The sequence below is a fragment of the Haemaphysalis longicornis genome, unplaced genomic scaffold (genome assembly GCF_048455015.1).
Source record: "Haemaphysalis longicornis isolate Haplotype H1 unplaced genomic scaffold, Haemaphysalis longicornis Haplotype H1 scaffold_10, whole genome shotgun sequence".
NCBI classification, from domain to species: domain Eukaryota; kingdom Metazoa; phylum Arthropoda; class Arachnida; order Ixodida; family Ixodidae; genus Haemaphysalis; species Haemaphysalis longicornis.
In genome coordinates, this window is record NW_027526204.1 from 55206683 (window position 1) to 55227498 (window position 20816).

Consider the following 20816-nt stretch of genomic DNA (forward strand, 5'->3'; position numbering starts at 1 on the left):
CTTTTTCAGGTGCTTGCTCCCAATGCCAATTCACTCACTTAAAATATGTTCTGCCACTCTGGCTTGTGAAAGTGCACGAGTAGAACACTGCACATAGCTGCTACGTGTTTTTTGTCCTCTTTTATCGTAAAATTTTAATTGTGCATTCAATCCTATTCACTGCAATGCCTTTGTGTGCATTCATACTGTTTGAGGAGGATGTGGACAGGGATGCTCTGAAGTTATCCGCCTCGCATGTCGATAACAGTGAACTGCTCGAACAAAGATTTGACCCCAATGAAGGTAACAATACACTGCATGCCATTCAAATGCACTGATACTATTAGGTCATATCATATTGATTTTATCAACTCTATAAGTGTGCAGATTTCTGCGACGTTTTAATGTGGTGGGAAGGAGGAACAAAATATGTGCACACCTAGCCCAAATACAGCCTTGCAATATGGGGACCCCACCATTGCTCCCTCCTTGCGTTTCTTCACGAAACTGGAGTTAACCCATACTTGAGACAGTATTTATGCCAACGGGCATGCTACCGCAATAAAAAAGTATGAAAAGGGATAAAAAACTATAACACAAACTTGTTTTTTACAGCCATTTTCCCCCTCCACACTAGAACGCTCATATTAGAAGAAAAACCATGAACTCTAACCTGGAAATGCCTCTTCGGTTTGGCAGCTTGCACTGATCAATGTCACAGCGTACTGTGTAACTGCAAAAATAAATTCAGTCCATAATGCAGACTGCAGCGACATCTAATTGAGGAAGTACCTCTGGCACTAGTAGTAACGGCGGCTTGCGTCTTTTGGCTGCAAGATACCACCCGGTTGGAGGCTGCACCCCCCCACATTGTGTAACACGGCTGTCACACGTCGAGGATGTTGCACGCAGTACGGCTTCTGTCGGTGCTGTGCCTTCTGAAAGTAAAGAAACACAACCACAGATAAATTTACACGCATGAAACAATAAAAGGATTGGCTGTAAGCCCAGTGCCAGTTTCACATCCCACAGATGGTGACGTAGAGACCACTGATCACCAGATATGGCTTTGGCAGGCTACTGATTAAACAGTTTCATGGTCATGCAAACTGATGAATCATGCACACATTTTTTATAATTGAAAATACAAGCACAAGATTAGACAAGGAAGAGGAAAGGAAAAACAAGTGCTTCTTGTTCCCTTTCTTAGTTCCAGTCTAAGTTTGCGCTTTAGTTTCAAAATATTTACTGCACTAGCTAGCTCATTTCCCCATATTACTTCAGTGCATTTTTCAGTCCCTTCTGCCATAGATACGATTTCAGGAGCTACCACACTCCCACTCTGGATGTTCCATACATGTTTTCCTGATATTAGTTTCTCACAGGCACTAATGAGTGCCACTGGCTTTTTAAAAAAAGATTAAAAAGTTGTACTGACAAAGTTCTGAAATGAACACGTCCCCTATTTCTAAAATACAGGTCCGTTATCTTTTTATGAAAAGCATTTTTATTGTATCTATTGCTGGTCCAAAGGCCCATATTGCGAACTATAACAAAGAGATTGAATGTCAAACAGTGGTGGTGAGCACAGTATGTGCAAAACACACACCACTACCACTAAGGATATAGCACTATAGTGTAACCTTGTTACAACACGTGTGCTGGCAGCAGATATTTCTAACTCTCTTTCTACCTCCAGCAGAATTATCCCCCTATTAACGCATTCAAGCGGCATGCACACAACTCATCTACATTACATTCCACCTAGCAGTCATCATCCGCAGGACTCAAACAAGACAACTCTCATTTCTTGGCTGGCACCAGAGTAATACCCATGCCCCACGTAAACAAAAAATTACATGAAGTGGTCAAGGCATTAAAGGGACACTGAAGGGATTTGTAAACATTGCACGATTACTAGTGCAAATTGTAGTCTGCAGTCTCTAAGCCATGTTTCATCAACCTTCACTCCGTTTACGCGACTTCATTCAGGAGAAAAATCAATTCAAAACAGCTGTCCTCTCTAATCCTCCTTGCCAATTTCCTATGACATTCCGTGTGATGTTACAGCAAGATGCCATGGCTTGAATGCGGTACTGCAAGGCTCGCCGACCCTTTAACAGAATCAGTGAGCTCAGCATTTAGTTATGTCCTTATTAGTCATAGATATATGTGTATATCTATCCTCCCTTTCCCTCTCTCCTCCCTTTCCTGTACACTTGTGTTCCCATTCCTACACTCCCCACACCAGCAGGCGTTTCGGAGTCCACCCTTAGGTGAGACAAACTACGCCTGCTCGTGGTCTTTCCTTACCATTTTAACAATAAATTCATTCATTCATACATTTAGTCAGCTGACCGCCGGCGGGCCATCGCAATTGCTTCACTCAGTGAAAACTACGACACGTTTGTGCCTGGAAGAATGTGCCTTTAGTTTGTGAGTTTGTAGAATGTATCGAGCTCTGACTCCCCACGAATGTAGATCGACGCTTTGCTGCCTGGTATGCTAGTAGAAAAGTCTAAGGCAGTCGAAGGTGGGAGAAAAGCCAGCGAAGTTAATATAGGTACTAAGGAATTGCAACCAACCAAAACTTCTATCGTACAGCATAAAAAACAGGGTGCAGAGAGCCCTTCTTGTGCTGGGTGAACAAGCACAGTGGTCAGCAGCATGACTACACATCTGCGAATGCTTTTCCATCTAAGGAATGCAGTTGCTAGACATGACATGACATACTGAGGGATTTTTGGGGATGCTTACTGCATGACCACAATACAAGAAATAGTCTGAAGTCATCTAAGCAGGTTGAAATGCTAAAACTAAATGAGTTCAATTTAGAGTTCAAAGTTCAATTTAGAGAAGCGATCCGGACGACTGATTGGCCTATTATTAATTCAATGGATGATGCAGAGGCAGCACTGCATAACTTTTCTTCTGCAATTTTAAAAGCTGTATAATCAAGTACTACCACGCTTAAATGTAAAAAGAGATTTAGCTATCTGAACAACCCATGGATGACTAAAGAGTTATTCGAAAGCATGCGGAAAAGAGGGACAATATGTACAAAAGGACCAAAAGACAGCCCTTTAATTCTAATTTAGCGAAGCGATATAAGAAATACTGCTGCCTCCTAAACATCCTCCTAAAACAGCCTAAAAAACGTTATTATGAAAATGAATTTGCTAAACGTACACCATAACAACCCAAAAAAAACACTGGAATCTTCTGAATACCTTTCTTAATAGAACTGCAGCTAATGCCTCTATATCAAAAATTACATACAACAGAGTAAGCCTGATGTAACCACCTCATATTGCTGTTGCCTTTTGCGAATATTTTTCATCCATTTATCCCAATACCCCTCAGCCTTTAAATGCGAAACTTAGTTTGCCCCGTGCTTCCCAATATTTCTTTTAAATGCAGAGCATTTCAGTAACTCACGATGTCACCCGCATTGACGTCCGTAGTCGTAGTCCGCACCCCTCCCCCTACACTATATAAAAAAAAATACATTCCGGCGCCTGGTTTCGATCCCTCGACCCTGCGGGCGGAACGCAATGTACATGGTGCTCTACCCACTGCGCCACAAAGCCGACACAGAATGGGAGGCTACGAACGCACCTTATATCCTTGACTCATTCAAACTACGTCAAGAAGCTGCTGATACAACGCATTCACTACCACCAACTCCCCAAACACTAAACGTTAACGCAATACACCCACCCCCTATGCGACGCATTTACTCGAGTCCCCCTCGCGGGGAAATGGGCCCAATTTTTGTTCCCAGTTACACCAGAAGTGCTCGGTACGCTTGGCACGCTGAAAAATACGAGCCCAGGCCTAGATAACATTTCCATTCGCCATTTGAAGTAAGTTGCTGATTTAATGATAAATACTCTTAGCCATATAATAAATCTTGTCTTTAGGTCTGGTACTTTTCCATATTTTCCAAAGAAAGCTAAAATAATACCTGTTTTCAAAAGAGGTGACCGGCTATTAATATCTAATTACCACCCAATTTTCATTCTCTCTTGCCTTAGTAAACCAATTGAACAGATATTTTCCAAACGTTTGAACAGCTACCTCAATAAATTTATTCTACTGAATCCATCGCAATTCGGTTTTCGGTCTGGACGTTCCACCAACCTAGCATTGCTTTCACCAACAGACTTCATTAAAAAATCAATTGATGCTGGAAGTTTTGTGGGTTGAGTCTTTCTAGATTTTACAAAGGCGTTTGATACAATTTACCCTAATATCTTGTTTAGAAAATTAGAAGCTTATGGCAGAACCAGTCCACCACTAACAGTTTTAAAAAACTATTTACTTAAACGACAATATACCGATACATGGCTGACACTTTTTCTGAAACAAGAACATTTAACCAAGGTGTACCCCAGGAATCTATTCTCGGTCCTTTACTTTTCATATTGTATATTAATGATCCTCCGTATTGTCTTAATTCTTCTCACTGCGTCTTGTATGCGGATGATACAACCGCTTCTTTTTTTATATATCGATAATTTGCCCTGCCGCAAACTTGAATGCATTACTTATAAATGTTGTAAAATGGTGCCGCATCAACTATTTGGTTATTAACCTGGAAAAAACTAAATTTGTGGTCTTTAGATCTAATCAGAAAACCATCAGTTTTCTTCCCGAATTACATCTTGGGTCTCATTTAATCACGTCTTGCGACAAGGTTACATTTCTTGGCATTCACCTCAACCCGCACCTTAGATTTAGTTCCCACTTTTCCCATTTAAAGCAAAAGACAGCTTTTGGGATTCAAGCTTTATTCAAGGCTCGACATTTTTCCCTCACCTAGCCATGTTGTCTTTCTATTTTGCCTTTGTCCACAATCATTTTCATTGTGGTATTGTTTCAAGGGGCAACACTCCTCTCACGTTTCATCTCTTCAACACATAAAAAACCAGTGTATTCACATTACAACATTGAGTCCATGTCGTTCCTCCGCCTCACGACTTCTACATCAGAATAATATACTATGAAATAATGGGCTGTTTCAATATAACTTAGGTATTCTTTTTCACAAATTATTGCACTGTAACCTCTCTTATGATCTCTTTGATGTTAGTGTTTTATGCAGTAAAGCGTAACTAGGTTTTCAAGTAATAACAATTTGTTACTACCACCTGTTCATACTAATTACGGTAAAAAATTACTTACGGCATTATATACGGTAAAAAAACTACTTGCTTTTCAGCTGTTAAATTTTGGAATAATTTGCCTACTGCTGTCAAATCATCGCCATGCCTTGGTTGCTTTAAAAAAAAACCTTGGGGGATTTCTTTTGCTGTAATTAGGATCTTGTTCTCTGTTTTATTCTTACGTTATACCCAAGGTTCTCATGTGCCTTTGCTTCCTTTGTGTCATTTACGAATTGATTTTGTTACTTTTTATATTAGATATCCACAATTAGAGCTACCTTTCCGAATGTATGTACATAAAATGCTAATTACTTGTGTGTTTTATTCTGCATATTGATTTGTTGGGCTCCTTCGCCCATTTGCTGCTTCTACGTAATTCATTTGATGTATTTATAATCGAGGGTCCCTTTTCAGTCAATTGACTCTGGGACCCTCGTCCGCATACTAATACGTTTGTTTTTTCGTAGTAAACTTTCTCTTTCAAAAAAAAGGAAAGAAAATGTAACCTGGCTATACATTATAAACTTTGCATTTCCGCCCCTGGCATGGCTGGCTTGTGGCCGAGTGGCCTGGAGTACACGGTATGTGGTTTTCCAAGTTGCAAGTTAATCGAACCCACAATAGTGCATGTTTTTTCTCTCGTTTTTTGAAGTTGATTTATTTGTTTTGTGGCAATGTTTTCTGAACTGACTTCACCCCTTTTTCACTGTAACATTCATCACTGTAACAATGATGTGCTGGTGAGTTCCCGGTGTGGTGTTGCAATATGCACTGACCACTCGCGGGAACAGTCCAAAAGCAGCCTACCCTTGGCGTGGTGCAAACATGCTTCTTAAGGTACAGGCATGAGCCAGGCAAGCTCGAAACGTGCAGGAAAAGCGTACCACATTTGATCATTTGCAGTGACGCCAATCGCATTCATCCACCGCTTATGCCTCGGCTAGTGATTGCTACGATTCTAAGCCGTGCTGGTAGGCTTATATGATGCAATTTATAGCTGACAACATGGCAGGAGTGTGGTATGCTAATTACTAAGATATCTAGAATGCCCATCCAACGATAACGCTGGACGCCAAGCATGTTGTTTAACCGGACCGAAACATAAACTGGTTTGGATTGTACTCTTAGACGTCTATCGTCCAATCAAGTAGCACTTTGTATTGACGTCAGTGCTGTTAGTGCAACCTGCAGAAACCATGCATGGTAGTTTTTTTTCCACGCTTTCTCTTAAAAAATGAATACCACCTTATCGCCTCAGTAAACATTTAAATGTGTTTTTTTGAGCCAGTCTATGCAGTGCAAGCAAAAACAGGAGCTTGGAAAATTCACTTCAGCATCCCTTTAAAGGCCGATCCACACGGCGGACCAAAGCGATTATTTGGACCGCGGTCCGCACATCACGTGATAGGACGTCACCAGTTCACACAGACCGCCGTCGGACCGCACAGAATCGCGGCCTTCCAGGTCCAAATATTCGCTGAGGCTTTTGGGTCCGCAGTCTCGACGGTGGATCACGACATCAATCAGCGTGGTCTGACAGCGTCCGCGTCGTGTGGGCGGAGCTGGGTCTAGTTGCGCCAATAGAGAACTATGCAGGCAGTGCGGCTTTTTCGAAGTGCTCGAAGGAGCCTGTCAATCAATCCTGCTGGAATAGGTGGCGGGCTAGACTTACAATCGCGACGCATACTTCATCCGCGCTTTTACTAGCCAGTCCTATGACTCTTACTAGTGCGATGCTAGCCATCATTGTCACTTGGTTTCACGCATGTGGACCGCAATTTACGGGAAGCGTTCGGTTCTAGCGAGCGGTGACGAGCCGTTTGCAGCCCCAAACGCCCCGCCGTCACCGCTCGTAGTGTCGCCTTCGTGCAAACGACGCCGGCGGTGGCATGAGCGCGCCTGCCCGGCTGGCATGCAGATGGCTGTTATTTGGGGATGAAACGTTTCGTGCAGGCTTGTGCGTTACAACATGTTGCCGGTCGTGGTTCAACCTTCCAACTTGCGAGTTCAGACAGTTGGCCATTCGCGGTCCGCTCAGCCGGCCCGCCATGTAAATGCGCTCTGCACTGGATCGGACCGCGGCGGACCGTGACATCTCATCACGTGACCGATTGGACCGCGGACTCTGTCCGTCGTGTGGATCGGCCTTAATAAACAAAGTGACATTTCCACGGGCCATGGAATACGCCAAAACACAAAGGCATTAAAGTGTTAGGCATGATGGTGATAATGACCGAAAAGAGAAAGCAGTAGCATTTTGGAAGTTTTTAACGTGGAGGAAAAGAACTTCCAAGGAGTGAAAACATTCATTGTAAAAGTGCACTAAGAGAAAAACTTTTCTAAAAATGGCGTGGGTCGTATTTATAACAGCTTCAGCAGCTACCGTCGCCTGCAAGCTGTAGCCTAATCCAAGATATTGACGAGTTACATGGCATGACCCCGGCAGTGCCGTGTTGTAGGGTTGATTGATTGATTGATTGTAGGGTTTAACGCGCCGACGCCACGCAGGCGATGAGGCGCACCGTAGTGGAGGGCTCCGGATTAATTTTGACCACCTGGGGATCTTTATCGTGCGCCGAAATCTCGTACACACGGGCGTTTTTGCTTTTCGCCTCCATCAGAAAAGCGGCCGCCGCGGTCGGGAATTGAACCCGCGACCTCGTGCTCAGCAGCGCAACGCCTTAGCCACTGAGCCACCGCGGCGGGTGTGTTGTAGGGTGACGTTGCTGATTTTTTGCTTTGCGTCATACCACAACACGGTGCTCCCCGTCAGCTCCTTACCAACCGTGCCCAGCATTCCTGTCTCGGGTTGTTGACGACCTACTCCGCTCTTGTCACACAAAGCACAAGCTAACCACCGCCTACCATCCCCAGACTAATGGCTTGACGGAAAGGCTTAACAAGACCATCACCGACATGCTCGCGATGTTGGTTTCTGTGGCCCATCTCGATTGAGACGTAACTTTTCCGTATGTTACGTTCACATATAACTCATTCCGCCATGACACTGCTGGCCATACTCCGTTCTTTCTTCTCTAGGGCCGTCAACCCGCTCTTCCCTTAGATACCCTACTTCTTAATGCGACACCTCTGCCTACCGAATATGCTCACTATTCTGTCGCTCACGCTGAAGCGGCCTGCCAGGTTGCCCGTGCAAAGCTCTCGGCTTCCCAGTCCTTTCAAAAACACCGCTATGATGAGCAACACGGCAATGCCCACTTTAGGCCCGGCCCCTTGGTTCTTGTCAGCACCACTCGCCGCATTGTGCTCCCGAAGAAATGGCTGTCTCGTTTCAAACACCCCTATCTGATCAAGCGTATGGTCACACCTGTGACCTACGAAATTGTTCCTGTCACTTTTTCCTCACCGTCACTGGACCCAGCAGCTCAACTCGTCCACGTCGGCCGCCTCAAGCCGTATTTCTCAACGGCCCCACCTGTTCCCTGAGCCTCATTTTAACATGCACCGAGACGACACTTCTCCGCCGGAGGGGGTCATGTAACGAAACTCTTGACATTTCACATGGCAATGCACTGGATCACCTGGTGGTCAATCCATCATACAGTTCATTGATGGGTACGTACCGCATCAGTGGGTCGCGCAAGGCAAGCCGAAGTGAACACGAAAATGGTCGCCTACAGGCAGACTGGCACGAGCTGCGCTGGTATTCTCGGCTTTGAAATATTCGCATTACACTAATTCTTTGACAATAGATTGCTTTTATGCACATTGTTTAAATAATTCGCATCTGCCACGTAACAATATTTTGACCGATGATATTGCCGATATCAATCACAAGTACCATGACGTTCTGACTTTTGCCGCTCTCTCAGTGAACTTGGGATTAGTCAGCAACTCAGAAAAAAAAAGAAAGGAGAAATGGCTCCCACGTTAGCCAGCCGCTGGCAAGAAGGGAGCTGAATCTCGATGGATACCTAAGTGCTTGTCCAATGTGCCCTTTCCACTGCTTTTTCTGGCGGCTTTACATTTATTTCTGGGCAAAACATCAGAATCGGACTGCTCGAACAAACTTTATTGATACTAGGGCACCAGAGACTAAGCTTAGGTTACCTCCCACTAAATTTCCGCGTCAACACTCTGTTGCCGGGAGTTTCGTTGGTTTCTTTTGGTGTTCATCGTGCTCAGGAGTAGGCAGATTTAAAGCAATCGTAAAGGCGAATGAGTTGTGCCTTAAGTTGTCCCCGAAATGAAAGTTAGCTTTCAAGATGAGTTGTCCTGTAAACCAGAAATGACATTAGAGCGAATGGAATTACATTTTTGTGTGTAGCAGTGAACTAATGATGTTAAAACTTAAGGCTTTAAAGGGCCCCTGAGATGGGGTTTTTGGGGGGGTAGATGGTATCAGAGCGCAACGGCTATTTCTTGAACTAATCGTGACGTACTAGTGCGCTCTCGATTTAAGCAATTTTTTTACGAGCGTAAAAACATCAGAAAGCTACAAAAAATATGTTGTGTGTGTGTGTGCTATTATACAGTCGCACATATTTGTTTTATACCAGAGTGTAAGGCACTTATACACCGGGCCAAACCGGGCTTGACGCTCCTCCGTTCTCGGCGGAAGAATACAGTGAGCGCAGGAGCAGCGACGCTTGCAGCGTGATCGCCCAGCACACCGTGTCTGGTGTAAGAGTTTCATCAGTTTTCTTTGCAATTGTTTTCTTGGATGGTGTACCCGAAAGAATTTTTTGCACCCTCTGTGTTTCAGGTGTAGCCTCGACGCTGTTCCAGTTATGCGGTTGTAACGAACGGCACGCCAAGAGAGCGCCACACCAATGACGAAGGCAGGAGCTCCTCACACAGCGGATTGGACGAGGCCAGCCACTGCTCGTGATCACGAGGCGCACGCTCAAGTGCCCTCACGCGGGCTGAACATATCAGTTCAAGCCAAAACGCTGTCGCAGCTAATTCTCTGCGCCGGTCGCGACAAGGGGAAGAGCATGCGCATCCCGTAGCGACAACTCCTGCTGAAGAGTTTCATTTCATTGCTTCCCATCAAGTCATGATCGCAGGAAAGTGTGGTTTGGTGTGCCCGGCCTTCTGAATGAACCGTGTTGCCTAGTGTCCTGAGCGCGCTTTACTGTTTACCGTGTTAATTGAAGCAAGAGTAGCCGTTGGCTGCTGAAAACGAAAGGCTTGCACTCTGCGGTTCCTGCATTCAAGCTTACCGGCTGCCAGGTAGTGACATCTGGTGAATTCGTCTCAAATCAAATGACGCAAAAGTTTGCTGCCCAGAACTGTTCGCTTACGTTTGAAATAGCTTGAATCTTAGAAGTTTTAGATTAAACTATCACAATACAATAATTTTCTTTTAAAAGAGCCGTATACTTCTGCTGTAGAGCTTAAAAAAATAGAAAGCATGACGACGACGCCATCTAGTGGGATCAATTAGCACCAAGTATTGCATTAACCAGAATTCACGCCTCTGCTAAATATTTGGATGTAAAATGAGTAAGATATATTGTAATGATTCCGCAGTTACCTATATTACTTTGCTCAACACGATTTTAAAACCATAAAAGAGCTATGCTAGTTCATAAACGCATCTAAACGATTGGAGGCGTGGGAGGCTGGAGTAGGGGCGGAGATTTTGGTCGCTCTTCTGAAAAAAAATTGTCTTTATCGTACTCCTGATCATCATTTAGCACGAATGTAATAGACAACTTCAACTAATATTGCTTGTATGAAGCGCAGTGCATTTGCTGTGCTGTAAAGTTCCGAAAGAACGCCCACCAAAAGTACAGTGATATCAAGTGAAAAATTCGAGACGGGCGAACTTTTGGGTCAAGCGCAGAAAGGACGAATAAGTGACCGCATGCATCTACACATGAAGAGATGATTCAGGTTTATTTTGTTCACTCATTGGCGCTAAAGCCATCGATTTTACGGGGTGGGCGCGTCTTTCAGTAAATTGCATATTTCACCTGTAAAAGGAGGTGGGCGATGTTTCGGGGGAGGGCGTTTTCTGGGAACTTTACGGTAATCTAAACAAGACGCGAGCGTACATTTCGCTGGAGCAGAGAGCTCCCTATTAGAGTCGCTAGAAATTCTAGCCACTGTATCACTATGTAACGATGGTAAGAGTAAGTTACCGTTTACGGAAACTCTCGCGCATGCAAGGTCGACTTCCGCAATCACCAGTACCTCCTGCTCATAAGTCCGTAAGGACTGAAAAGGTAGCTAAATAAAGGGAGGGGGGGTGGCGTCGTCTCATGTGCGACCCACTCGCTGAAGTAACCATGGTAACGACGACACTGTAAACCAACGAGGGTAGAAGTGCCGCTGTCAAAAATCGTGGACATAAAAGGGAATTCCGGCGGCCAACTATGAAATGACTGCTTTGCCTCGGACGAGGTCGGACTATTACGTCATCGCAAGCTGCCGAGCCAACAAATAGTTCTGTATCATCGGAGTAATAACTTTTGTTAGCGTGAGCGAATATGCTTACTATTTTTGGAATTGCTTCTACAAGAACTGTAGAGTAGATTTCTGACACAAACAAAAACACTTTGAAATCCATCTCAGGGCCCCTTAAGCCCTTAAGGTCATTTTTCAATTATGAGTGGCACGGGTATTACACAGCATCTTCTCAGTGGCCTACATTGGTAAGTGCACTCCAGACACAAGAGAAACTACTGGCAAGAAGTTGACTGAGCCATTTCAACACTAAGGACACGCACTCCCGGTTTGTCGCCTAAAACAGAAATTCCCTTTCTTTTACAAAAATTTGATTTGTGGAGAATTTCTAGCCGTTCTGATATATATCTAAGTCAAAACTGAAAGGGTCACGCACGGTACTGCTTTCTACGTGTTCTGCATATTGACTCACACGTGTCTGGTTTCATTGCAGCGTATCTTTAGCAATGGTATTTGCTCACACCTTCATGAACCTTGACGGGCACTTCAGCTTCAAAAATTGGCTTTAAATGACTATAGCACGTGCTATGAGCGTGGTTTGCATAGCATGAAAATCAGTACTCCCCGAAAACGCATCCAAATGGAACAGGCGGCACTACTACTCAACCACTGCCAAGACCAGCATATTTCGTTCAGCAGGGCGTTACTAGACTGGGACGACAAGAGATAAGGGCATACACTGAACCGGTGTACCTGCGTACCTTCATTCCTTGTTCGAATCAACTAGCATGCTGATTTCAAAAAACTGAATTTCAACCAACTTAACAGAGTTTTGGCATATCGTTACCGTCTTTGTGATACTGTTTACCGTGTCACCGGAAGCCACGGTTTCCTTTACTGATGAAAATGGTAGGACACCTTTTAGCACACCGTCCACGGTTTACGTATCCTGGTTGCCGCGGTTTAGGTAGCGACGTGTGATGAATTAGAAACACATCACGCATAATTTTGCTGCTCACAGCTATTTGCTTTCGTTTAAGGCCGCTCGAGTGTTTCACGTTTTAGGTTAAGCGTTCACAACATTAGTTGTTTTGGAAATACTGTAGCCATCACCTGTATAGCTTTACAAAAAACATGTAGGTGGTGCCATCTACTGAGCAGTTGGAACCAAGGTAAATTGGAGTTTATGCCATGCATAGTATTTTGACATGAAATGAGTAAAATATGTTGTAGTAATTACTAAATAACTTACACTACTTTGCCCAGCACAATTTTGAAGATGCAGGTGAAAAAACCAGCGAAATAGACGGGACGTAGAAGAGACGAGACAACACACACGCTGGACTAGCAACTGAAAATTTAATTGAAAAACAGAAACAACCAGAGAACGACCAAGCCTACGCATGCGCAACAAGTACGCACGTTCTGATAAAACGCTATCGAAATACACTTTTTCTGCTCAGCTTTGTAGGAACGCGATCTCTTTATCGCTGAGGGAGATGGAAGAAACACTCACGCAATTTCCTTCTTCCTGTTGGCTGATGTAGAGCGATTCAATTATTTCCCTCTCTGTTTTAGTCCTGCCTCTTCCCAGAATCGTCACTTTTTCAAACAAAGCCTCACATTTGCCCTGACGTTTGCACTGACGACAGTGATAAGAAAGATGACCGGCTCCTTGCCCTCTGATCAACGCGCAGTGCTCTCGTAACTTGTTGCGCATGCGTAGGCTTGGTCGTTCTCTGGTTGTTTCTGTTTTTCAATTAAATTTTCAGTTGCTAGTCCAGCGTGTGTGTTGTCTCGTCTCTTCTACGTCCCGTCTATTTCGCTGGTTTTTTCACCTTCAAAATGTACCAACTGGCCCAGCAAGCTGCACTTCTTTGAAGATGCAAATGCACTTTGCGAGCTCAGAAAATTACGTGAACTATATTGAGGCGGGCGAGGCTTAGCACAAGTAGGGGTGGCCTTATTGCTCCTCTAACTGAAAAAAACTGGTCATTTGTAATGTAATAAACAACATTAAACACAATTACTTTTACCAGCTGTAGCAGGCATCAGGCACCAAGTGCAGTGCATTTGCTTCATGTGCTCGGAAAGCTACGCGGCGACAGTATGTTACCGTTGACAGTAACTCTCGCGCATGTGCAGTCAACTCCTGTTATCCCGGTGCACGGTAACGTGAACAGGGTAACGGTATGCTGAAACCGGCGCCTCCTGTATTTTACAATGCCAAACGCATTGCCCGCTTCCCAAGGGGAGTGAGTGGTACACCTGCAGTACCCACATGTCATAAGGTGAGGCCCCGAGTTTAGCCGGGATCACCAGATCATAACTAAATTCGAGAGTGGCTTGTGCCCGGCTATCAAGGCAACCGATGTTTGAAATTGTCAAAGTAACGGCGCACTCGCGAGTGATAGAAAACTCAGCAACGCGGCAAAGCAGGTTTTGCCAACGTTGCCGCTTCCCACCCCAAGATTAACCGGTCACGTGACCAAAGCACTGTGGACACTAGAAATTGCGGGACAGTGGCACAAGCACAAGAAAAGGGCTAGATTACTACTTGGGGCTGATGCGTTTGGCATTGAAAAAATTACTGCCCTTCCCTTCTTTGAAAAAGGATGACCTGCGAAGCTGGACGCAGTACTTGAAATGCTCGAAACAAAACACGTTTGTAATTGCTGATCGAGCAATTAGCACTTGGCCCAATGAAACTTTGAAGGACTTGAGATTTATTCTAGTGGAGAAACATAGAGCTGTCTGTTTCCGTCCTGCATCGTTGGCACCTTAGTGTCTGCAAACACACCAACCCAGTCCACTGGACCACTGAGGACACCGGAAAGTTAGCATTGGGAGATGGACGTACACGTTTAAACCTCCTGCCAGCACAACGGACATGTCATCAGTAAGGGCATGAAACCTAAACCAGCGCGTGCACGTTCCCGTCTTTTCCCTCCCCTCCCAACTCGTGCCTGATATTCCGGCGACCGGCTATGTGCACGCACATGGAAGTGAAAGCCACCGCCAAAACTGTTGCTCTGGACGTCCTCCAAGCTGAACTAGAAATATTGGCTAACGTCAATGTTGCAGTCCATTTGGGAGAGATTCCCTACTACTCGGCAAGCTGGATCTTGCCCTAGAAACGGTGGGCGGCAGCGGCTTTCTGTCGTTTTCGCACCCATTTGCACTTCTGTTCTGCTCTTTTGATTCGGGCTGTTCTTCCTCCGAGCAAACAACACGTGTCTGTGCATGGGGAGTTAAATCACTCACAACTGGCTCTCTGTTTTTATCCTTCGTTGTAAGCATCTAACTGTCTGTGTAACACACTAACCGAAATCTCAACTGCTCAACCATCACGGGCAGGTGACAGGTAGCATTAGGCTGCGAGACTTTCACGTTTGAATTTCCCGTCAGCACAACATGCATGTCATCAGCAGCGGCAGGAAAACTAACCGTGCATGCAGGCGCCCGTGTCCACCCCCAACCAGTGTGATCAAAACCCCAGAAACGGCTGATGAGCGTGTGCTTAGGCGTGCAATACACTGTCGAAAATGTCGCGGGGAAAGACTTTCAGTTGCTTTGGTAACACCTGATAATGGCGCTACCGCCCATATCACCTGATTGCGCAGCTTGTGAAAGAGGAATCGTTGGTGGCGAGGGGAATGGCAGTTGTGAAAGCGGTGTCCGCGGTAGCGAGTAAATTGGCTTCACTAGAATAAAAGCTCGGGGGTTAGACATATACAGGGTGTTGCGGCGATAATTGGAACACTAACATTTTTTCCTGAGCGAACCGCCGCTATGTTCGCGCTCAAACTTCACACGAAGATCGCATTTTGTGGTCTATTTTGTTTGACACCCAGAACAACGACGGTACTTACCTGTTTGTCCTGAAAATAATTAAAAGGCAGTGGCTATTTTGCCAGCAGCCGGCAGATTAGCCTGGGAGAAAAGTTGCTGGCAGTTCCTTCCCATTGGCTGGCCCAGACCACGTGATTATTCTGCCGGCACATTTCCTCGGGGGCTATTTTGCCGGCACATTTTCACAGTTGCTATTTTGCCGGCAGCCGGCACATTAGCCCGGGAGAAAAGTTGCCGGCAATTCCTTGGCAATACTGCCTCTGTGCGCCAATGCTGCGGCAGGCGGAGATGTCAACTTTGACGTTGGGGACAAGTTTTCGAGCTTTGCCGAGCTTGAGGAGAAGAGTGATTGGTACTGTTCAGTGGATTAAGTCAAGTTATAGATACGAGTCGGCAAGATTGCGGCAGGTATGTCGAACTTTGACTCAGCCCGACGCGAACTTTGACTTTGATTTGTGCTTGTTTCCACTTGCCGTGTGTGTGTATCAGCAAGCAGCCGAGAGCTGAAGTTTGGCAGTGTAGTGAGTGTGCATAAGTCGCTGTTTTTAACCTGTCTGATTGTGTTTGGTATATGAACGCAAAATTAGATGTTTTTTGGACGTCTGCCTGCTTTGCATAATTTCATGCAGAAATATTGTCTTTACTGAAGTTCGTGTTTTAAACTTCATAGCATTGAAATAAACAGTGGTTAATTCTAGCCATGCAATCTTGATTTTTCGGCTGATCATTTTTTTATTGTGCGACTTTGCTTGAAATTCTACAAAGGAAACACCAAGGAACATTCACTCTGTGTGATCAAAGTGTCAAAGTCCGCGTCGGGCTGAGTCAAAGTTCGACATGCCCGCCGCAGTCTTGCGAACTCGTTTCTATAACTTGATGTAATTCACTGAGCAGCACCAATCTGTCTTCTCAAACTCGGCAAAGCTCGAAAACTTGTCCCCAACGTTAAAGCAGGTTAAAGTTGACATCTCCGGCTGCCGCAGCATTGGCGCCCAGGGGCAGCATTGCCGGCAACTTTTCTCCCGGGCTAATGTGCCGGCTGCCGGCAAAAGAGCAACTGTGAAAATGTGCCGGCAGCCGGCAAAATAGCTCCCGAGGAAATGTGCCGGCACAATAATCACGTGGTCTGGGCCAGCCAATGGGAAGGAAGTGCCGGCAACTTTTCTCCCAGGCTAATCTGCCGGCTGCCGGCAAAATAGCCACTGCCTAATTAAAAACCGTTTTCGCTTATGGGAAAATAGCGGCGATTTGGACGTGCGAGCCCGAAAACCGGGTTTTCTCATCGTCTGCTAGCTCATTTCTAGGTGCATTTTCTGATCGTCTGCTGCACCATTTGGCTCCGTACGTGAATCCCAAACGTGCGTTTCACTCTGCAGGTGGTTCCGTCGTTTCAACGTCAACTTGCGCTGGCTCGCAAGTCCAAATCAGCCGCAATTTTCCCATAGGCGAAAATCGTTTTTATTTATTTTCAGAATACACAGGTAAGTACCATCGTTGTTCCCGGTATTAAACGAAATTGACCACAAATTGCAACCTTCTTCTGGCAAGTTTTAGCGCGAACAGAGCGGCGGTGCGCTCAGGAAAATTTTTTAAAGTGTTCCAATTATCGTCGCAACACCCTCTATACTGCTTCGCAGTGGAAATACAGCAGGCGATGCTAAAGCTCTTAATATCCCAATGCTGCTGATCTACGGCCCTCCGCTCTACCACAGACACTACCGAAGACAAGTGCGGCCGAAGGGTGGACGTCAGGGAGGCGATAACTGCGATAACCGTTCATATGACGAAGCCAGCCGCGCTGCTAGAAGCAGTGCACACCGGACGCGCGAAGCGGAACAGAGGTCCGGACCTACCGCAACGCAGCAGACGCGACAAGCAGTACAAGCGAGGGAAGACATACCTATTCAGGAGCGAATGCGGGAGGCCAGGGAGCTGTTTCCGCAGAGGTTCACAATATGCCCGGCTGTTTTTACAACCACACACATGGTTTTGTCCACGCGCGCTGGGGCCGCGACAGGTGACAAAGCCCTACGTCCGCAGGGCACTGGCACGAGCTACTTTTCTGAACGACAGCTTTCCGCACAGACGACGTTCACGCTCGCCTGATCGCAAGCATTAAAATAATGCACACAATAACGCGATGCACAGTCAAACTACGCAATCCTGCAGCGCCAACAACTTTCCACCCGGAGAAAAAGGACTTTAGCTGAGTCCAACGGGAAATCTAGTCTAGTAAACCCTCGCACGATTAATTTCACGTGCGTTAAAGTGCCGTTCGAGGCCTGTGGCGCTCCAATCGCATCTTCCGGTGGCATCTGTCCTTTTAAGCATACAATTTTCTATTGAATAGTGTGCTTACAAGTAGAGCCCCTAAATATCAAGATAGAGTAATTGGAAGTACTTCAAAGGCCACAGACTCGACACGGATGACACAAAGCGCACGCACGCAACGTGCAACAAAACCCCTGTGCCGGGCAGGGGACCGCAAGTCTGACCGAGCAGGAGAGAGCGTTGAGCTTTCTCCAGCTTCTGTGCGTTTATCAGAGCTCGCGCACACGAAACAAATGAAAGCATTTTGCAAATCGCATTTCGTACATAAAACTTTATCAACAACGGACGTCCGCAAATGTGGCTCTGACCAAAGAACGTCATTCACCATGTATTAACCAGCGCTAGGCTGTCGGGTCCAAGTCCTTCTAAAGGGTACTTACCTTCTTTGTGATGGGAAAGTGTGCCTCGAAATAGAAACAAACGACGAACCCACCTTGTACGCGCCCTTCGGACTGCCCGGAACCATCTGAGGGCAGTGCGACATACGCCTGCAGCGCCGCGCGCAACAAACGGCACTCCACCGCCAAGCATTTGATCCGTCTGACGACTCTCTACTAGACTCGCGTAGTTTAGTGTCGCTTGGCGGCTTGGCCACTGGTCGGCGACTTTGGCTAGTTTCGGTTTCCGAAATTGTGGCGATCCTAGCGGCACGGTGCTGCGGCGTGGCCCTTCCCTTTCCCTCAGTGTTTCTTTCTTTCCACACCGTCAACGCTTCCGCGCCTCCTCACGCATGCGCAACAGCTCACCGGCGCCAATATTTTTTTTTCTTTCTCTCGGCGCGCACGGTGGGCCATTTCGGTACGTGCGTGAGCGAGCCGGCGTGCGAAGGGTTGCGCGGGTTGCCTAAACGCTTCCACGGGCGGAAAGTTTCGCTGCATTATAAAATACATTCGAATGTATTCTAAATATGGGGCAGCGGAGGAAGGAGTGTTACCACTCCTGCGCAGCTCTGTGGTGCAGCAACACAGGGCGGTACAGTTCGACCAAGTTTCTCGCCTTCTCCAAAGACGACAGGTAAGCAAATTAGCTTTGTACAAGTTATAGTGAATTCGTTAAAAGCCGACTGATTGCACTCTTCTGTTTTCAAAATAAATCGCGCATGTAACGTGAAGTTAATGAGACATGTCACTCGTCTTGGAGTGGAAACTAATGTGCAAATATATCCCAGCTGTGCAGGTACGCAAAGTTTTAGTAGAAGTAAACGCGTCTTTGGCACGCCCACACTTGCTCGCAAGATCAATTTGTGGTGGCATTGCCGCTTTTTGATGATTGCCTTACTAACTGCTGGAACGTCGATTCAGTATACTTATCAAGGTATTTTTTGTTGTTTCGTGCAGCAGGTATGAGTCTAGGTTTGGGCCCCAAGTCGAGGATGGTTTGCGACTTCATTGGACGTTTCCTCCGGTGACTCTCCTCAATCCATCCAATGTCATCACGACACACCTGCTCACAAAGAAGGCAAGCTCAACTGTACGCGCTTCTTGCCTTTCATGGCGTACATACTACCACATCGATTGATGGCGTGGAGGTGCTGCGCCCTAAGCATTTTTTCCTCCCCCGTCTTGCTCCAAAACGTATATTTGCGGCGAAACTACTGCCAAGCGTTGCTTCAGAGCTCCGAAAAATCTGACGTAACTCCGCGGTGTTCAATGCAAGTCGATTTTCACATGAAGCAGTGGAAGGCCAAACCGAAATACATGCGTTGTCTGCAGCCGCCATTGCAAGCGTTTCGCTCATTAAAAAATAAATAAAACCAAGTAGCATTGCCGGCTTTTCTGTTCAATCTAAACTGCGCGCCCGCGCCTTGCATCTTATCGCGAATGGGTTTGGTGTTCCATAGTTCTGAAGTTAGAATGGTCATGCCGTATCGGATAGGATGAGATAAGAGGCGCTGCCCAGACGCGAGTTAGAGGGTAGCTTGTAACAACCTGGCCGATATCTGCGGCTTAAAATACAGGAAAGCTTCTTTTTTTTTTCTGGGTGTCTTCTCCCCCCCGCCTTCCCTCCCACCCCCGGTAAGCAGACTGTTAATTCACGCGCCATTAAAAGAAAAGACGGGTGCGTTCGATTTGTGTTCTGTGTTCTACGACGTGCACATGGTTGGGCATTGTTTTTGTACGTAGATATAATCCAGAAAAGAGTGTCTACAGTGCGGTCATTGTGTTGCAACAGTTTTTTATGGCTGCATTTTGTTGCTGTGAACATGATTTCTCGGAAGTGTATGCAGGTTAATGGGCGGGTCAACGCTTTCTTTCAGAGTTTGCGTTAACTCGCCCGAAAGGCAGGGCGTGAAGCATACGTGTGCTGCCGAAGAAATAAGTATACATTGAGTGGAACTTTCAAGTTCTTTTCTTCTCCCGCCGCGGTGTGCGCGAAAAAAAAATCTGTGTAGGAACTAGAACTTTCGAAGTTCTTCTTTCGTAATCAAGTATTGTGTACCTAAATGTGTATTCATGGCTGTAACTTTTGCGCAACTTTAGACGGAGACCGATACAAAAAGGGACTCGAAGACCTGTACCGTCACCGTGTAAAGTTGCGCAAAAGTTACAGCCATGAATTCAGAATACCAACTAGCCCGCCTAACCGTGTTATTGTAAATGTGTATGTAGCACGTTTTTTCCCTATTGCAGAATCTTGTATGCCTAAATTTGCATATGTCATATTTTTGCTTAGTCCAATACTGTGTACATAAAATGTATGTGCAATATATTGGTGTAGTACATGTGTTTTCATGACTTCGAATCAAAGACGTCCTCATATGAATTTTGAATAAATGCATAGCAAAAATAATGTTTGTGTAACACTCCAATTATTATCGCCACAAAGACAACAATTTGACACCAGAAAACGTACTATTACCTACATGTTTTCTTCGTTCAATTATTAAACACGTTACTGCACACATAACAAATGACGGGCGGCGGCCATTTCGAGTCATCGGTGCCGCTCGTCCAACTTTCGCGCCTGGTGCCATTGCCGAGCGGCCCATGAGGCAGCGACCGGCGGCAAACGCAGACGCGAAAGTTGGACGAGCGTCGGTTTCAGGGGCCGGCGCGCGGCGGCACGGCCTGGCTGCCGCGGGATAAATGACGTCATCAGCGTCCGCGACGT

The 20816-nt window shown here is 45.9% G+C and overlaps 1 long non-coding RNA gene across 1 annotated transcript; it reads right to left on the minus strand.

Annotated features, from left to right (window-relative positions):
- Positions 1-652: 652 nt before the first annotated feature.
- On the minus strand, positions 653-17577 carry LOC144157739 (uncharacterized). The gene is made up of 3 exons (XR_013319844.1): positions 17275-17577; positions 772-917; positions 653-712 (listed from the first exon to the last, which is right to left on the minus strand). It is a non-coding gene; the product is annotated as an uncharacterized LOC144157739 (long non-coding RNA).
- Between the last annotated feature and the right edge of the window lie 3239 nt (positions 17578-20816).